Source organism: Lepus europaeus, unplaced genomic scaffold, assembly GCF_033115175.1.
Source record: "Lepus europaeus isolate LE1 unplaced genomic scaffold, mLepTim1.pri SCAFFOLD_473, whole genome shotgun sequence".
NCBI classification, from domain to species: domain Eukaryota; kingdom Metazoa; phylum Chordata; class Mammalia; order Lagomorpha; family Leporidae; genus Lepus; species Lepus europaeus.
Genome location: NW_026909350.1, coordinates 28172 through 47271, shown reverse-complemented (window position 1 = coordinate 47271; position 19100 = coordinate 28172). Strand labels below are relative to the sequence as shown.

Here is a 19100-nt window from a genome sequence, read left to right as displayed (position 1 = left end):
GACTACAGATGAATAAAATGGAAGGCTGTCATTCACTTCATCCGATCGTTTATCACATTGAAAAATTCCTAACATTGATGCATTTTAAATCAGAATGACTTGAAATTATAAATCAAGTCTTTTCCCCCCCTGCCTCTTAACACATCATAATGTTTAGAGATTATGATAAAATATTTTAGGCTGAAAGTCGTGGTGTTCTCTTAGAAAGGTTTCTGGTTCCTCATCCAGTTACACTGTGAATTGTTGACCTCGGGCTTTGGTACACGGAATTCAGTGGCACAGAGTTCTCGTTGTTCCTGAGTCTTTTGTAAGGCCCCAAAAGCTCCTTCTTCACGGAACGGTTTAGGTTTAACCAGGGAACTGTGACTCGGACGCTGGAGGGTCCGGGACACTGTTGGAGGAAATTAGAGGAGACCTGAATGAGTGGGGACTTAGTGTTGCTGAGATGGCAGCGCTACCAGCTGGTCCGCAGTCAGCTGCAGTGAAATCTCAGCTTTCTGTTTTCCTTGTTTTTGGGGCGGATATTGACACTTTGATTCAGAAATTCAGATCGGAAATGCTAGGTGGTCAAGAGAGTCAAGACAATCGTGAAAAAGTAGAACAATGTTGGAACACTCACATGTGCTTTAAAACTCGACCCCAAAGCTGTGTAATCAGCACAGTGTGAAACTGGCATCCAGATAGGCGCACAGACCAGTGGACCAGCACTGAAGGTCCAGGAATAAACCCTTACACTTATGGGCAGTTGATCATTTTCCAGAGATTACAATACAGTTCAGTGGAGGAGAGAATAGCCTTTAGAAATAGAATTCTAGAAGAAAATACAGAAAATATAATAGTAAATCTTTGTGATCTTGGATTGGTGTTTTTTTTTTTTTTTTTTTGGACAGGCAGAGTGGACAGTGAGAGAGACAGAAAGGTCTTCCTTTTGCCGTTGGTTCACCCTCCAATGGCTGCTGCGGCCGGCGCATTGTGCTGATCCGAAGCCAGGAGCCAGGTGCTTCTCCTGGTCTCCCATGGGGTGCAGGGCCCAAGGACTTGGGCCATCCTCCACTGCACTCCCTGGCCACAGCAGAGAGCTGGCCTGGAAGAGGAGCAACTGGGACAGAATCCGGCACCCCGACCGGGACTAGAACCGAGGGTGCCGGCGCCGCAGGCAGAGGATTAGCCTGTTGAGCCGCGGCGCTGGCCTGGGTAATGGTTTCTTAAATGTGACTCTGAAAAGGACCTTCAATCCAGAATTCACAAATCTCACAATTTAATGATAAAAAGACAACTCAATTAAAATATGAAGAATTTGAATATTCACCTAAGATTATATAAATGGCCAGAAAGCATGTGAGTTAGTCATTAGGGAAATGCAAATCGAAACCACAATGAGATATTACTTCACACCCAGTAGGATAGCTAAAGTAAAAAAGATGGACAATGATAAGTGTCAACAAGCATGTGGCAAAACCAGAATCCTTTTGCAATGTTGATGGCTTATAAAATGCTACAGCCTCTTAGGAAAGCAGTTAGCAGATCCTTAAAAAGTTTAGCAGAGTTACTGTGTGAGCTAGCAGCTCCCTTCTGTGGAAGTCTACCCATGAGAACTGAAAATGGCATTCAAGCAAAAACATATGCACGTGAGTTCACGACAACATAGTAGTAATAGCCAAAAACTGGGACTAACCCAAATACCCATCAGCTAACGAATGGCTAAGCCACTGTAGTCTATAGTCACAGTGGAATATGACGTAGCATTAATGAAGAAAGTGCTGATCCATGCTATAAGATGAGTGGACCTCCAGAAACATCATGCCACGTGACAGAAGCCTACCCTCCAAGGCTGTGCATTCCACTGTAAGATGCCATTTACAGGAAATGTCCCGAACAGGCAAATCTGGAGAAGGAGAAAGTAGACTTGTGCTTGCCAGAGTTTATGGAAAGAGAGAATGAGGAGTGACTCTTTTTTTTTTTTTAAAGATTTATTTTATTTGTAAGAGTTACAGAGAGAGAGAAGGAGAGGCAGAGGAGTGGGGAGAGGGAGGGAGAGAATGAGAGAGAGGTCTTCTACCCTCTGGTTGACTCCCCAGTTGGCCGCAACGGCTGGAGCTGCGCTGACCTACAGCCAGGAGCCAGGAGCCTCTTCTGAGTCTCCCACACAGGTGTAGGGGCCCACGGATTTGGGCCATATTCTACTGCTTTCCCAAGCCATAGCAGAGAGCTGGATTGAAAGTGGAGCGCCAAGACTGGAACCGACGCCCATATGGGATGCCGGCACTGCAGACTGGGGTTTAACCTGCTGCACCACAGCACTGGTGCAGCACCAGTGACTCAGTAAGAGTCACTCATTACTTAAGTCTTTTTTTGTACCTGCTACAATGTGATCCAAAAAGCAACATATATTTTCTTTTCTTTTTTTTTTAATTTTTATTTATTTATTTATTTTTTTTGACAGGCAGAGTGGACAGTAGAGAGAGACAGAGAGAAAGGTCTTCCTTTTTTGCCGTTGGTTCACCCTCCAATGGCCGCCGCGGTAGGCACGCTGCAGCCGGCGCACCATGCTGATCCAATGGCAGGAGCCAGGTGCTTCTCCTGGTCTCCCATGGGATGCAGGGCCCAAGCACTTGGGCCATCCTCCACTGCACTCCCTGGCCACAGCAGAGAGCTGGCCTGGAAGAGGGGCAACCGGGACTAGAACCCGGTGTGCTGGCGCCGCAAGGCGGAGGATTAGCCTATTGAGCCGTGGCGCTGGCCATATTTTCTTTTCTAAAATGGAAATATTTCAAATATGTGTACCTCTTTACATAAGAAATATTATTTTTGTAGAATCAAAACAAATTGAATATACATTCATTTTTAAGTGTACTTTTGAAGTAATATGCATTGATTTTATAGTAAAATAATTTTATTTAATAATGATGGTATCCTATATATATATATATATATATACATATACTGGGAAATTAAAACTTTGCAATGGCTATTTTGATGTACAAGTCAGAAAATAGGTGATAAAGAACAACTTAAGAAGATTATTTTCATAGATTAGTTTGTTTAGGTAGATTTTGTGCTTTTCACATAAGTGGTTATAATGGAGGACCTTTGTGCAATTCCTTTCCCTTGAATAATGTTTAAAGTCTAAGAAAACATGTGCTTAACGGGGGAAACAGTGGTATCGATAGCTTGTTTTTGCCTGCAGGTCGAGTGATGTCTTTGATAAACTTCTTTCCCTGGAAGTCTGATAATCTCTATCTTTTCCTTTCAACAGGATCTGGAAATAGTGTATTCCTATTTACATGGTATGGAAGCCTTGTCAAACCTGAGGGAGCATCAACTCAGGTAGGTCATTTTCATATTTTCTTAATGATGGAATGTTAGAATTTTGTATTACTTCTTTTTTTTTATTGTTAAGAAGTAGGCTTAAAGAAAAGGTATGAGAACTCCCCTTCCTCTAGCCTCTTATATTTGGCTTTATAACTTTTCCAAAATTGAATTGAATTGCTGACATTCCTATTTTACGAATATTCTTCCACTCCTACCCTGGTGTGTGTCTCTCTCACCCCCTCCCTGCTCGAAAGTCATAACCACCATTTGGTGAACATGCCAGAAGGGGCCCCGCTTGCCATTCTGGTAAATACAAGTCTGCCTCTCACCCCCACACAGATACACTCGAAACCAGATTGTTATAATTCAAAGAATGATTCGGTTCATTATTTTTGTATGTTGTAGGTCTTTGTATGATTATGTTTATTGCATTAAGTAAACTGCCCTTCTTTTGGGTGGGGAGCAGAATATTTGTTTTTGCAATCACTTCTGTTGTTTAGTAATTCAGTAACTTTATTTAGGGTTATCTGGACTTAATATATAGGAACAGGCGTAGGGGAAGGTTTTAGGGTACAGCAGCTGTAGTGCCAGCTGGGACACTGACATTTCTACATGAGAGCTGGCTCAGGCCCAGGTTTTTCTGCTCCCCATCCAGCTCCCTGCTAGTGTGCCTGGTGGCTCAAGGACTTGAGTCTCTGCCCCCAGGTAGGAGACCCAGATGGAGTTCCTGGCTCTGACTTTCACCTGACCCAGCCCTGGCTGCGGTGGCCATCTGGGGAGTGAACCAGTGCATGCGAGAGCCTCTTTCTCTCTCTCCTCCTCTCTATCACTCTATCTGAGGAAGAAGAGAAAGGAAGCAAGCAAGGAAAGAAAGAAAATTTCAAAAGTAATAAAGGATAGGAGTGGTTTTACCGTAACTGTAGTAGGTGGTTTACAGATAAACACCAACAGGGACCTAATGGACAGGTCAGGTCTCCTCCAGTCCTGACCTGTAGTTTTTAATTATGAAAGGAATTCTTGTCCTATATATTTCTCCCTTACTCTTTCAACACTAATTAATTTGTGAGCATGTCAATTTTGTCTTTAGTTGTTAATTGAAAAAGGTACCGAGAGGATTGAGCACTTCTAAAATTAAATTTTTAATGAAAATCATTTAAATTTAAGTAGATTGCAGATTAAGTGTTTAAAAATTCAGTCAAGTTTTATTAGAAAGGGCAAAACCATTGGGGTTTTAGAAGATGGCTCAAATTAAGGCAAGAATAATTTTTAAAGCGTATAACTTTGATTTTATGTCTTATCATGACAAATTTCTTGAGAAAAAGCTATAACACCAATTGTTTATATAATTGGATGCAGTTAATCTGCAAAACTAAAACTGACACTTCTGTTGTGCACATACACCATGCTAACGGGGGCTGGCACTGTGGTGTATAGAGCTAAGCCTCCGCCTACAGGGCTGGCATCCCATATGGGCACTGGTTTGAGTCCTGGCTGCCCTGCTTATGATCCAGCTTCCTGCTAGTGGCCTGGGGAAGCAGCAGAGGGTGACCCAAGTGCTTGGGCCCCTGCATCCACATGGGAGACCCTGGAGAAGCACCTGGCTTTGGCCTGGCACAACCCTGGCTGTTGCGGCCATTTGGGAAGTGAACCAGCGGATGGAAGATTGATCGATCTCTCGCTCTCCTTCTGTCTGTATTCCTGCCTTTCAAGTTAAAAACACACACACACACACACACGTGTAGCATTCAGATACAGATGCACTGTGTGTTTATAGTAGGCATGCATTTAAAATTATTTAGGTAATAGTTATTTTATACAGTGGAAATAAAATGTTTAATACTTACAGAAATTTCGAGAATTCCAAAAGTGGAAATACTACATACACCCATCATTTAGCTTGAGAACTATCAACTTTGCTTTTAGAGGTCACTTTGGTTAGAAATAACCACTTGCTTCAAGGCTGTAGAAGGTTCATTTTGGAGCCTGTTCAGACCCTTTCTTGGCATGAGCTTACAGAGAGTGGCCTTTGAGATCTTATTCTGCCGGTGTTGAAAATTCACATTTATGGAAAGCATCTGCTTAGGCAAACATGAGTTCTTTTTTAGAGCAAGATCAGGATACCAAATGAATACTAGCAGTAGCTTGGGTTATAATACTACCGTTTCTGGGAGTGATACTCCTTTAGATCAATGGGTTTTTTTTTTAATTTTGTAAAGGTTTTTTACCCCTGGATTAATGGAGAACAGTCAGCTAAGACTTCCATGCAACATGGTCATGTGATTACAGTGGGAAAATGCTCTTGATGAAGATTTCCCTTTGCCCGTTCGGGAGAGGACGCTGGAGCAAGGGCACTGTTGTCCCATGAGGAGGAGAGAGGGTTTCCTGCGTGGGACGCTTCAGCTGCTTGTGTTGTAGCCGCTCCACCTGGGAGCCAGCAACTGATTCCCAGCACTTAGGGCCATTCGCTGTGCTGTGCTAAGATCACGCAGTTGTAAAATTTTCCTGTAAAAAGTTAATTTATTTGAAAGGCAGGTTGACAGAGAGGAGGGTGGAGGAGAGGTCTCCTCCATCTTTGGTTTACTCCCCGCATGTCCACGACAGCTGGGCGGGGCCGGGCTAGGTCATGAGGTTGGCACTGCATCTGTCTTCGTGTCCGTGGCAAGGGCCCACGTGTTCGAGCCATCGCCATCGTCCATGCTTCCCCAGGTGCATTCACGGGACCAAAGCACAGGGCGAGAACCAGCACTCTGATGTGGGTGTCCCAAACGGTGGCCCAACCTACTGCCCCCTGCTGCTCACCCCAGGATAGCACACTTTGTGTGATATGAAGCTTTTCAGATTTTCACTTAGAAATGACAGATTTTTTTTTTTAAAAAAAACCACAATTTTAGTAATAGTTTAGTGTTTCTACTACCTTAACTCACGTGGACTAGAAGTGTTGTATTTGCCAAAGGGGTAGAGGTTCAGAACAGAGACTAAAACTGCGAAAAAACAGACTAATTGTTTGGAACTAATGAGAGTTGCAAACAAGCATCTACTGGATTAAGTATTTTCTTCAACATTATTGATGAGTATAGTTGTCATCATACAGGCACCTTTAGATCATTAAGTAGCAACTAAGCCATGGTTGTTAAACTCTTTAAAGAATTCAGGGACGATCCGTGTGCTTTTGGTGAAACATTTCCTAACAATGTTTAAACACAAAAGCATTTTGCTGCTTACCATGTAAGAAATTTTACCATGGCTTTCTGATAGCACCAGATAAATGGATTCTGTAAGCAGTGAGCAATTGCATGCCTGCCGTGCGCTGGAGAGTGATATAGGTTGTTGATGTCAGCCAGACCCTTGGCATCACAGAACATCCATGTTCCTGGTGGAGCAGACCACTTGAGGGCAACAGATCACTGTGCTTTTCATTCAGATTTCGGTGTGTGGGGCATGGTATGAATGGATGCTGGGTTGCCGTGACTTCAGAGCCAAAAGGAGGTGACGGTAACTGGGGAAAAATGTCTGCCGTGTGCAGGTGCCCCACAAGTGCTGTCCCAGCAGCATACTTGGTGCAGCGGGAGGCGAGGCCATGGTGCAGTGAGGTGGTGTAGGTGGGTAACTGGTGTAGTAGTTGCAGCAGTTAGTACAGGACTGTGTTCAGGGACAAGCAGCTTGGGTTTTCTTCTAAAGACTGTGGCAACAGAGGTATGAGATGACCTGCTTTTCTGTACGGAAACATCTCTCTGGATAAGGGCATGGAAAAGAAAAGGCAGAAACCTATACCCAGGGTGCTGCTAAGACATAGTAGTGGGGTAATGCTAGTTCCTACTGGATCTCAGCTGAGGAGACGGTAAACAGGATCAGTGTTGTAGGATGCATTTTGGAGACAGGTGCTGGCAGAAAGATGGAGAGAAGAAAGGAGAGGAGTGCAAGCTGCCTCCAGGGTTGAGGGCCTGTGTGTTTGGTGCTGGTTTTGGGGGAGGAAATTCGAGTTCTGTTTTGGGCATTTTATTATATTTAAAAATTTTTTTAAAAGATTTATTTATTTGGAAGTCAGAGTTTTACACAGAGGAGAGAGAGGGAGAGAGGTCTTCCATCTGCTGGTTCACTCCCCAGTTGGCTACAACGCCTGGAACTGGGCTGATCCAAAGCCAGGAGCCAGGAGCTTCTTCCAGGTCTCCCATGTGGGTGCAGGGGCCAAAGGACATGGGCCATCCACTATTGCTTTCCCAGGCCATAGCAGAGAGCTGGATCAGAAGTGGAGCAGCCGGGACTTGAACTGGCGCCCATATGGGATGCCAGCACTTCAGGCCAGGGCGTTAACGTGCTGCGCCACAGTGCCAGCCCCAGCTGTTTAGGACATTTTAAATAGGAGGTGTCCATCATGCATTCAAGGGGCTTCCTGGAGTAGACATTTGGATGAGTGAATGTCTTGGCGGGAGATGAGGTCTTGGACATTGCTTCGGAAGTATGTATACAAGAAAAGGGGTTAAATTTAAAGTCACAAACTGAGATTGCTTGGGTATCTGACCCAAGAACAGAGGTACAAGGACAGCCTCTAAAGGTGACAACGTTTAGAAGTCCAGTAGCAGAGTGGGATGGGGAGACTCCAAAGGAGACCAGTGAGTCAAGTGCAAAATCCAAAGACAGAAGTCTGAGGAAGACAAGTGGTACAAGGAGAAAGGACTAACCCAGTGCTGAGAGGTGCGGTTCTCGTAGGAACAGATGGGACTGAGGTGACCAGGAGCGAGCGGGTGACTCACAGAGCCGTTTCGGTGGAGCTTCAGGGACCAGCTGAAGGGGCAGTGAAGGGAGGTGAGCGAGCGGACACAGGACATAGCTGTGCAGGAGACTCTGTGACGGGCCGGCAGAGTACAGAGGACAGCTGGAGGGGGCTCTGGGTTAGGAAAGCAGGATTACCGGCTGCATGGATACTGCTGAGCTCGTTTGTGTGTCACTGGGAGCGAGTAGTGGAGCAGCAGACACAGAGGGCGATGTAGGCGTGCGGACACACAGGGCTCACGGGGCAGGAGAAATAAGATGCAAAGTGGGCATAAAGAGGCAGGGCAGAGACTGTGACTTAATTTAGGACCAGGTATTTTTAAAGATCTATTTATTTATTTGAAAGTCAGAGTTACACAGAGAGAGAAGGAGAGGTGCAGAGAGAGAGAGAGAGAGAGAGAGGGAGGGAGAGAGGTCTTCCATCTACTGGTTCACTCCCCAGATGGCCACAACAGCCAGAGCAGGGCTGATCCGAAGCCAGGAGCCAGGAGTTTCTTCCAGGTCTCCCACGTGGATGCAGGGGCCCAGGGGCTTGGGCTGTTTTCTGCTGCTTTCCCATGCCATAGCAGAAAGCTGGATCGGAAGTGGAGCAGCCCAGACTGGAACCGGCGCTCATGTGGGATGCTGGCACCACAGGCGGCAGCTTTACCCACTACACCACAGCGCTAGGCCCCTAGGGCCAGGTGTTTTTAGACTCACCACTTGTGAGCAGCAGCCTTTCCCTTGAAGAACTGTGATTAGACCAGTGGGGAAAAAATTGTGTGTTTACTGACATGTGTTCAAGATGTACTGCCTCCCTGTGGTGAAGTGGACATGCAGGTGCCATGTTTTGAGGGAGGGGGGCAGTAGGGTGGTGGTCATGTGGCTGTGAGAAGAACCAGGGAACAGAGCAGCCCTCATTGGCTCCGTTTGTTGGACTTGGCAGAGGGGATATGGATGTGGGTTTGATCTGCAGTTCAGAGGATGGTAGCCCCCATGCACCAAAATGCAGGTGCTGTGAGAACGCTCACTCCTACAGCCAGCTTTTGCTATGCTAGTTCCTTCATAGAAGGAATAGGCATTCTCTGTGTTGCATTTCTGTACTTTTTTTTTTTTTAATATTTAATTGGATTTAATGTAACAGGAAGCTTCTTAAAAATGCCATTCTTCAGATCATTTTAGACACTTAAATAGTATTCATGTTTTCCATAATTTCCCCCCCCTGGGAAAAATTAGAGTTCTAATGCTCTGTGTAGTCATCATTCATAAAAAAACTGAGTTAACAAATGCCCGCTTTTGTCTGGAATTCCGTGCAATTGAATAATGTTAATGTTGAGCTGTGCAAGACATTGTCACTTTATTTTTTTAAAGACTTATTTATTAGAGAGAGAGAGAGAGAGAGGTCTTCCATCTGCTGGTTCACTCCCCAATTGGCCGCAACAGCCAGAGCTGCGCTGATCTGAAGCTAGGAGCCAGGAGCTTCTTTGGGTCTCCCATGCAGGTGCAGAGGCCCAAGGACTTGGGCCATCTTCTACTGCTTTCCCAGGCCACAGCAAGAGCTGGGTTGGAAGTGGAGCAGCTGGGAATGGAACCAGCGCCCATATGGGATGCTGGCACTGCAGGTGGAGGCTTTACCTGCTACAACACTGTGCCAGCCCCGAAATTGTCACTTTTGAAATGGATAGGTTTTCCTTGCTAATTTTTGAGCTCTTTCTCATTCACCATTGACCTTGGGAAACATTAGTTTATTCACATGCCACAGTCCTTTTCCCCATAAAATAACTGGCAAAGTTGACATCTTGGTAGGAGTTTTTTCCCTAACATCTTAAGCATATCTTGTTTTGTTCTGTATATTTTGTTAATTCGGATACCAGAAGTATTCATGTTGAGGTTAGTAAATGGTTGTATTATATAAAACATTAAATAAAAATGATGTTAATTTGGTTCCTTTAGGTTTTTAGCGGGTTTTTCAGTGCCAGATGTTGAACTCATGTCTTCATCTCTTTTACAGGTTAATGTGTGAAACTGTGAGATACGAAAGACACGAAGCAAATGAGGTTTTATACTAGTAAGTGTCTCCTTTCTGTTTGTAGAATGTATAATGAATGTAGTAACTAAATTTCCCTAAATTATCAATGGAGTGTTAGTAACAGTGGGCTCAGCATTAGCTTGTTTTTTAATGGTTTAGATATTTGAAACCTTTGAACTGTTTCCTCTCATAAAATAAAGGCTCACAGTCCTTTCCTGGTAAGTTCGTGTTTGAGTCTGCATCGTTATCTCTGGTGAGTGGGCCAGAGATAGTATGTCACATAGCGGAGCATGTTGACATTGTTATCATTATGGAATACGAAACAGTACTGTCCTCCCAACAGAACAAAGCATGTGTTCCCACAGCCACAAGAGAAGAGATGCGAAGTAGCATGAACATTAGTTCAGAAACAGGGAAGCAAGTTGCCCTCATCTCTCTGAGTAGCCTTTCTTCCTGATGTAATACTGATGCTTTAGAGATACATTCTAGATCGCTGTAAAACATGAAAGCTATTTTTAAAGAAGGTGGTGACATGCAAGAGATCAGTGCGACCATAGGAAAGACACATAGACGTACTTGATGGCATTTGCCATGAAGGACTCCTGTTCTGTTTAATTTTTGCTTCAGTTTTACAAAGCACTAAGTAATTACCACCTCCCAGGCATATCACAGAGACTATTGAATGAAATGTCCTTAAGGAATCCATAGTCTTTTGAATGAGGTAGAAATAGAATAAAAGGAAACAAGGAAAATGATTAAGCCCAAACAGCTGAGTGAAGAAGTGTGTATGAAGGGTAAAAGACGTATACTGGAGCGCTTGAATGACATGGCCTGTCTACTGAGCTCTGGGCATGTGCCCTGCGGCCGGAGGGAGGCACGGGGGCCTGGGCCCTTGCTTAGAGCCTTGTGAGCCTGTGGCAGCTCTCATGCCACTGGCCTGCAGTGAGGCTCGGGGTGATGAGTCAGAGAGGAGGCAGGCTGGGGTCACACCTGTTTGTGCATGCAGCTGGACATGAGTGATTTCCCTGCTAAAGAACATAAAACTATAAACACTTTGTAGAGACTGCTGGAACTCACGTACAGACCCCAGGAATTCATCCTCTGGCCTTGTGAGCTTGGGGCTGCTTCTCTTCCATCTCTTGTTCTCCCTCTCCCAATTCCAACTGGGTTACTTTGAAATGAATCCCAGACATTGTGTCAACCTATCCATAATACTTTGATGTGTTTATTTATTTGTTTGACACACACACACACACACACACACACTGCTTCCATCTGCTGGTTCCCTCCCAAAACATCGCCCTTTTGGAGCTGAAGCCAAGAGCTGGAAACTCTATCCAGGCCTCCCCTGTGGATAGCGGGAATCCAGTTCCTTTAGCCATCACTGCTGCCTCCCAGGGTCTGCCCTAGCAGGAAGCTGGAGCCAGTGGATCAGACGCCCAGGCACTCCAGCGTGTGACGCGGTGTCCTCACGGCTAGGCTGCAAGTCCTGTGCGCGAGTCTCTTAGTCTGCAGCTTGGTGGCCAGTTTTCAGGCAGCAGAATCGTGTGAGCAAATGCCTCCTCACCCTGCCAGCCCCTCACAGGTGGCACCTTGGCTGTGTGGAAGTGGGAAGGGTGGGTTTGGGTGAGTGGGGGTCAAAGGAGGCAGTCTCAGTTGTCAGTGAGGTGGGAAGTACTTAGCTGAGGCAGAGAGAGGCCCTGGGGGAGCTGGATGGTTTTAGCAGAAGATAGAGGGGCTGGCATTGTGGAATGGCAATGCCAGCATCCCATAGAGGCTGCAGTTCCTGTCCAGTTGTTGCAATTACGATGCAGCTCCTGCTATGGCCTGGGAAAGCAGCAAAGGATGGCCCAAGTGCTCGGGCCCCTGCACCCACGTGGGAGACCTGGAAGAAGCTCCAAAGGCCTGACGCAGCTCTGGCTGTTGCTGCCATCTGGGGAGTGAACCACCAGAAGATCTCTTTCTCTCTCTGACTGTGCCTTGAAAATAAATAAATAAGTCTTTAAAAAAGAAGAGGAAGATAGGACCTAGACCGTTTTGGGTTGCAAACTGTTAAACCAGGAGCCGTTCTGCAGGCAGTTGTGGATAGCCATCTCCAGCTCAGAAGGACGTGGGCCCAATATGGAAGTGGAATAAAAATCCAAGGCAGAATCAGTGATAAGAGAGTGACCACAGAGGCAAGGGCCCTCTACTTACTGACTCTCAAAACGTAGGATGTAAATAACTTGAGTGTGTGTTTCCTGCTGGGGCAGTTTTTGGTGGAATGTGCGTGCAGATGGGCCACGTGGAAGTCTCTGGGAGTGCTGTGCCTGTATGGAAGCAGGCTGGTGGGAGCAAGCACCCTCCCCCGTTATTCTCTTCCGCTGTGGCGCCATGCGGGCAGTGTAGATGACAGAGTGACCGCAGGCATTTCACAGCCCTGTCCCTGTCCTGTGTGCTCTGAGACCTGCCTTGGACGTATTCATTTACTTACCCTGTATGGGGTTTTGTGAGGTAGTTGCCATCATCTTGATTTCACTCACAGAGAAACTGGGCCTACGGAAAGAGAAGGACCGTGCCCGAGGTGGTCCCACTGCCGAAAGCGGGACCTGGGTGTGGGCCCAAACGTGATTCTGCAGCGTTAGCTCTCGCCCAGTCACCCGCATTGCCCAGCCCTTTTTCATGTCGTGGCACCATAGAACAATGGTAGTGCTGTGTGCATGCTGGGATAACACTGACTCCCACCTGCCCCGGCCCTCCTCAGGGGTGGTAGTGGCTGTGGAAACCCACCTGCAGTACTGCCTGCGCTACCATGAACCCCCAGCAGTTCTTGATCCTCATTTAGAATGATGCTGGCTTGCAGTGCCTTTAACATTCCTGAAGTTTTCAGGTCGGTTTCTATAGTGCATGTGTGCCGAGCTCCAAAAGGCTCATGCAAGATGGAAACGGTAATGTTTTTTGGAGACGCGTGTGGCCTGCCTGGTGTTAAGATGCCCGTGTCCCAGGCTGGCCTGTGGTATGCTGGGTTAAGCTGCTGCTTGTGATGCATGTTGGAGCACCGTTTGGAGGTCACTGCTGCTCCACTTCCAGTCCAGTTCCCCGCTAATGTTCCTTGGGAAAAAGTGGAAGCTGGCACAAGAGCTTGGGTCCCTGCCCCACCATGTGAAGAACCTGGATGGAGTTCTTGGCTCCTGGCTTCAGCCTGGACCAGCCCCTGCCATTGCAGCCATTTGGGGGGAGTGTAGCAGTAGATGGAGATCTGTTTTCTTTTCTCCCCCTTAAGCCATGCCCCTTCACTCTGCCTTTCAAGTGTGTGTGTGTGTGTGTATTTTTTTTTTTAAAGATGCCCATGTCCCGCTTTGGAGTACCTGAGTTTAATATCTCGCTCCCGCTCCTGATGCCAGCTTCCTGCTAATGTAAATCCTGGGAGGCAGGTGCTGGTGGCTCAAGTGGTTGAGTCCCTGCCACTCCTGTGAGAGGCCTGATGTGAGTTCCTGGCTACTGGCTCCAGCCCCAGCCCAGCAGCCATCATGGCCATGGGGGGTGTGGACCAGCAGATGGAAGTACTCTCTGTGTGTCTCTTTGCCTCTTCAATAAAGCAAAGCATAAAAAGATAATGTTTATTAAGGTATAAAAGATCCATACATAAAGGGATTTTCAAAACATTCATGAAAAATACGTAGCATCAAAATAAACTTAACTTAAACTTTGCTTTTTTGCAAACCTCCTGACTGCCCCCCACAAGCCTTTTGAAGTACCGTGGAACAAGGTCATGTCTTAGATAATCCTCAGTCAAATGCATTAGACTTGGTAGCCAGAGGTGATTGTAGCCACTGCTCATGTTTGGTTACAATTAAGTAACAGTGTTGGTATCCGGTAAATCATCTCTTCACAAGACCAGAAATTCAGAGACTAATTCACACAATCAGATACTTTGTATTTGGCCAATCTTAGTATAATGAATGATATTCTTCTGTGGCCCTGTATGGGCCTGTATGGGTGGTGTATAAAAATCTGTGTTATTATTAAGTGATAACTTAATAATAGTACCCCTTTTGGGGCACCTGTTGTTAGGATCTCGTGAGGAAACAACTTGTTTTTTCATGTTCTCCCTGGAGCTCGTAATGTCGTCAGAATATCAAAGACTTTCAGACTTTGGTCTTATGGCCAAGAGGTGAGCAGTCATCTTCCTGATTATGGTTGTGTGCTGGTGACTTCGCGTCTCTGGCTTTAATACTTTCGCCAGTTGACTGTAGTCTTCTTTTGATCTACCTGTGTGCCTCATTTTCCTCCTCCATAAAATGGAAGCAGTAATAATAGCTCCTGCTTTGAGGGCTGGCGAAGGATCACCTGCAGTCATGTGCACCAGCTGCTGAGAGCAGTGCCTCCAGGACAAGTGTCAGCAACCTTCCCACCGACGTGATGGTTGCATTTTGGCCTCCCATGTTTTTAGTTGCTTTTAAAACCTTTGTTTAGGGGGGGCAGTGATGCAATGGGGTAAGCCACAGCATGCAATGCCCTCATCCTGTAGGGGTGCTAATTCAAGTCCCAGCTGCTCCACTTCTGAGCCAGCTCCCTATTAATGCACCTGCAAAAGCAGCAGAAGATGACCCAAGTGCTCCGGTCCCTGCCACCCACGTGCAGGACCCTGATGAGATTCTAGGCTCTTGGCTTTGGCCTGGCTCAGCTTTGGCCATTTGAGGAATGAGCCAGTGGATGGAAGATCTCTGCCTCTTTGCCACTTTGCTTTTCAAACTAATAAAATTCATACTAAAACAAACAAAAAACATTGGAAATGTGTCTCCCAATGAAAAAAAGAAAAATGTTTGTTAGGAAGGAATAATAGTAGTGATACTATAATGCTCATGCTGTTACTATTTTAACATAGGCAAGATGACAAAAATGCCATTTATTTATTTATTTTTTTTTTTCCAAAAATGTCATTTTAAATTGTGTAGCAATTAGGGGGAAGAGTGGTGGTTCTAATAAAATTGCATTTTGAAAGAATGTAGATTTGCCCATTTGGAATTAAGCTGTGTTTATTGCATTAGAAGGTTGGGTGAAATTGCCTGGACTTCACACAGTACAGAAGACGGGTATAGTCCACCTTTCCTTGCGTATCATCTACTCCGTGTTAGGTGTTTTGCTGTCCTGGGCACCTGGGCATGATAGTGGATAGCAGCAATTCCTAGCTGAGGGAGCTTAATTTAGAATTGTCCTTTAGAATCCAATCTGAAATGACACAAACATGGATGTAAAAGCACTCAACAAAAAGTAGTGAGAATCTCCGAGCACCACCCATTAGTGAACGAATCATTAGTTGGGAAATCTTTTTTTTTTTTTTTTTTTTTTAATTTGCTAGTACCTGGAGTTATCTTGAAAAACTGAATTTTTGAAGCTGTCTTTTCTGCTTTAGTTTTTAGGTTAATGACAGCCATCCTTACTCTTTCCATGTAACAGTGTGACATGTAAAGAACTCAAAACCTTTGCAAGGGGAATTCAAACACTGGAAAAAAATTTTTAAATGTATACATATATGCAAATGTGCGTGTGTAACTCTATAGCTCAGTGTCCGTTTTGCATGTATACGAGGGGGCTTCAAAAAGTTCATGGAAAAGGCATGTTACAAATAAATAAGACATGGATTTCAACTAAATAAACTTACCTTTTTTTTTAAACTTTTATTTAATAAATATAAATTTCCAGTGTACAGCTTATGGATTACAATGGCTTCCCCCTCCCATAACTTCCCTCCCACCCGCAACCCTCCCCTCTCCCGCTCCCTCTCCCCTTCCATTTGCATCAAGATTCATTTTCAATTCTCTTTATATATAGAAGATCAATTTAGTATAAAGATTTCAACAGTTTGCACCCATATAGAAACACAAAGTGAAACATACTGTTTGAGTACTAGTTATAGCATTAAATCAAAATGTACAGCACATTAAGGACAGAGATCCCACGTGAGGAGCAAGTGCACAGTGGCTCTTGTTGATGACCCAACAAATTGACACTCTAGTTTATGGCGCCAGTAACCACCCTAGGCTGTCGTCATGAGTTGCCAAGGCTATGGAAGCCTTCCAAGTTTGCCGACTCTGCTCATATTTAGACAAGGTCATAAAAGACAGAGTGAGGATAGTAACCAATGATCCTAAGAGTGGCATTTACCAGCTTTGAACAATTATACAGCATTAAGTGGGGAAGAGGACCATCAGTACACACAGGTTGGGAGTAGAGCCATTGGTGGTAGAGCAGAGATTATGATTACAAAGGAATGAGGCCCAAGTGTGCTAGACAGGGTCTAGAACAAAAAACAGAGTCATTATTAGAGGAGCTAAGAAAGGTGCTGTCTAAGCTACAATTAAGTTTTCTGATTTAGAGGCAAACAGAACCTGATAGAAGGGTCTTGATAATAATCTGGTGGGCTTTAGGCCTTGTAAGTTAAGAGGCCCAGACCTATCTATCTCTTCACATGGGGTATATCCTATGGGAAGTGTGAAGCTCCTAGGGGAAGGCACTCTGTTGACTTTCATTACTTGGCTGGCCTGGGAGGAGAGCTGGCCAGGTAAAGGCAGGTGGCATCTCTAACAAGAAATTTACAGTTCTGCCTGCAATGTTGCTGACCCTACTTGACCATCCCCTCAGCTGCAGTGGTCACTTTGGAAGTTGGGCTGAGTGAAGGGCTTTTCAGCTTAGAGCCAGTAAGATCTGTGGCTCTGACCTGGGCATCCTTCAACTCCAGTTTTTGAAATTTGAGAGAGTAAGAGACAGAATGTGTGTGTATATGTGAGAGAGAGAGAGAGAGGGGAGAGAGAGAGGAGAGAGGACATGCTCCCCCATCTAATGATTTTCTCTCCAAATGCTGACAGCACGGGCTGGGCCAGGCAGAAGCCTGTAGCCAGAAACTCAGTGCAGGTCTCTCACGTGGGAGCAGAAACACAGTTACTGTCTGGGACCTGGAGTTAGGACCTAGAGCTGGGCATCCAACCAGCTACTGTTGAAATGGAACTCGAGCTTTGTTATGGGCGTCCTAACCGCGAGGCCAGTTTTCTGCCCCAAAGCTGTCTTTACACTTCATTTTTCCATGAACCTTTTGACGTACCCTCATATATACTGGAACCCCCTCCTATTTTCATAGTACTTGGTTAAGGGGGGTATCCTGTTTTAACCCAGGGGAGGAAATTGTTCATCCATAAAAGAGCTGCACTAAATCCAGAAGTGCCCAACTTATACCTGTGTTCTCTCTCTCTCTCTCTCTCTCTCTCTCTCTCTTTATTTAAAAGATTTATTTATTTACTTGAAAGTCAGAGTTAGAGGAGAGGCAGAGAGAGAGGTCTTCCAACCTCTGGTCCACTCCCCAATTGGCTGCAATGGCCAGAGCTGCACTGATCCGAAGCCAGGAGCCAGGAGCTTCTTACGGGTCTCCCACATTGGTGCAGGGGCCCAAGGACTTGGGCCATCTTCCACGGTTTTCCCAGGCCGCAGCAGAGAGCTGGATCGGAAGCGAGCAGCCGGGTCTAAAACCTGCGCCCGTATGAGATGGCAGCACTGCAGGCGGCGGCTTTACCTGCTTTACCTGGTGCCACAGCACCAGCCCTCACCTGGGCCTTGCTCTCAGCAGTCTTGGTGCTGATTTGGGTCCCTCCCTCCCTCCCTCCCTCCCTCCCTCTCTCCCTCTCTCCCTCTCTCCCTCTCTCTCTTTCTTTCTTTTTTGACAGGCAGAGTGGATAGTGAGAGAGACAGAGAGAAAGGTCTTCCTTTTTGCCGTTGGTTCACTCTCCAATGGCCGCTGTGGCCGGCGCACCGCGCTGATCCGAAGCCAGGAGCCAGGTGTTTCTCCTGGTCTCCCATACGGGTGCAGGGCCCAAGGACCTGGGACATCCTCCACTGCACTCCCGGGCCATCTTTTTTTTTAAAATTTTATTTATTTATTTGACAGAGTTATAGACAGTGAGAGGGAGAGACAGAGAGAAAGGTCTTCCCTCCGTAGATTCACTCCCCAAATGATAGCAACGGCCAGAGCTACGCCAGTCCGAAGCCAGGAGCCAGGTGCTTCTTCCTGGTCTCCCATGCGGGTGCAGGGGCCCAAGCACTTGGGCCATCCTCCACTGCACTCCCAGGCCATAGCAGAGAGCTGGACTGGAAGAGGAGCAACCATAACTAGAACCTGGTGCCCATATGGCATGCGGGCGCTGCAGGCGAAGGATTAACCAAGTGATCCATGGTGCTGGCCCCCCAAGATTTGGGTTTGATTTGGGGCAGACACCCGGCTTCTCTGCAGGGTGGGTCATCCGACACTGTCTGCTTCATCCCCCTACCCCAGCCCCCCGCCCCGGCAGTACCTTGCCCTCTGTTCTAGGTGCCCCGGTTTCTGTGTCCCTGTTTACATTTGCCTCTTGTCTCATGAGGAGCACACGGTGGTCCTTGGGCGGCGGTGTTTTCTGCCCGTTTTCCCACAGGCTAACCGTGCCGCAAGCTCTTTGGTCCAGAATGCGTCCCACAGCCATCCCACGTGATTGCACTGTTGTTTTTCCCTTCTGATCTGGCCAGGCCTTTGTTTTATTTTACATTGCAGTCTTGATTTCTTAAGTGATTGCACAGCACTCATGGACGACTTAGGCATTTGAATGGCTTCTTTCTTTTTCCCCCCCTGTGAAGCAAAATACTTCAAATCTTCTTTCCTTTCTTACCGAGTGACACCTAGCCATGATTTTGAAGTATCTTTCCTGTCCGCATTTCCATAATTAAAGATTTGTTTACTTTATTGAAGTGTTTTCATATTTTTTCTGTACTTTTGTGCATACGAAGAGTGAAATTTGATGTTTTAATTTATTCAAAAAATATGTCTAAAAAATTGGGCTTTGCATAGAAGTATAGGACAAGGGTGGCCCACCCCCTGGTGGGCATGTTCTGGTGTGCACGTGTATGGTATGACAGTGTGGAAATACAAGCATGCATATAAGTGTGCCCACACACATGTGTACTTCCACAGGATTTTTTTTTTAACATTGGTTTATTTATTTGAGAGGCA

General features: G+C 45.9%; 1 long non-coding RNA gene across 1 annotated transcript in view; it reads left to right on the top strand.

The window, feature by feature from the left end:
- Positions 1-3253: 3253 nt before the first annotated feature.
- LOC133755442 (uncharacterized) overlaps positions 3254-19100 on the top strand; it is a 29393-nt gene continuing 13546 nt past the window's right edge. The window contains exons 1-2 of the long non-coding RNA XR_009865405.1: positions 3254-3327; positions 10073-10129. This is a non-coding gene — a long non-coding RNA (uncharacterized LOC133755442). The remainder of the gene's footprint in view (positions 3328-10072; positions 10130-19100) is intronic.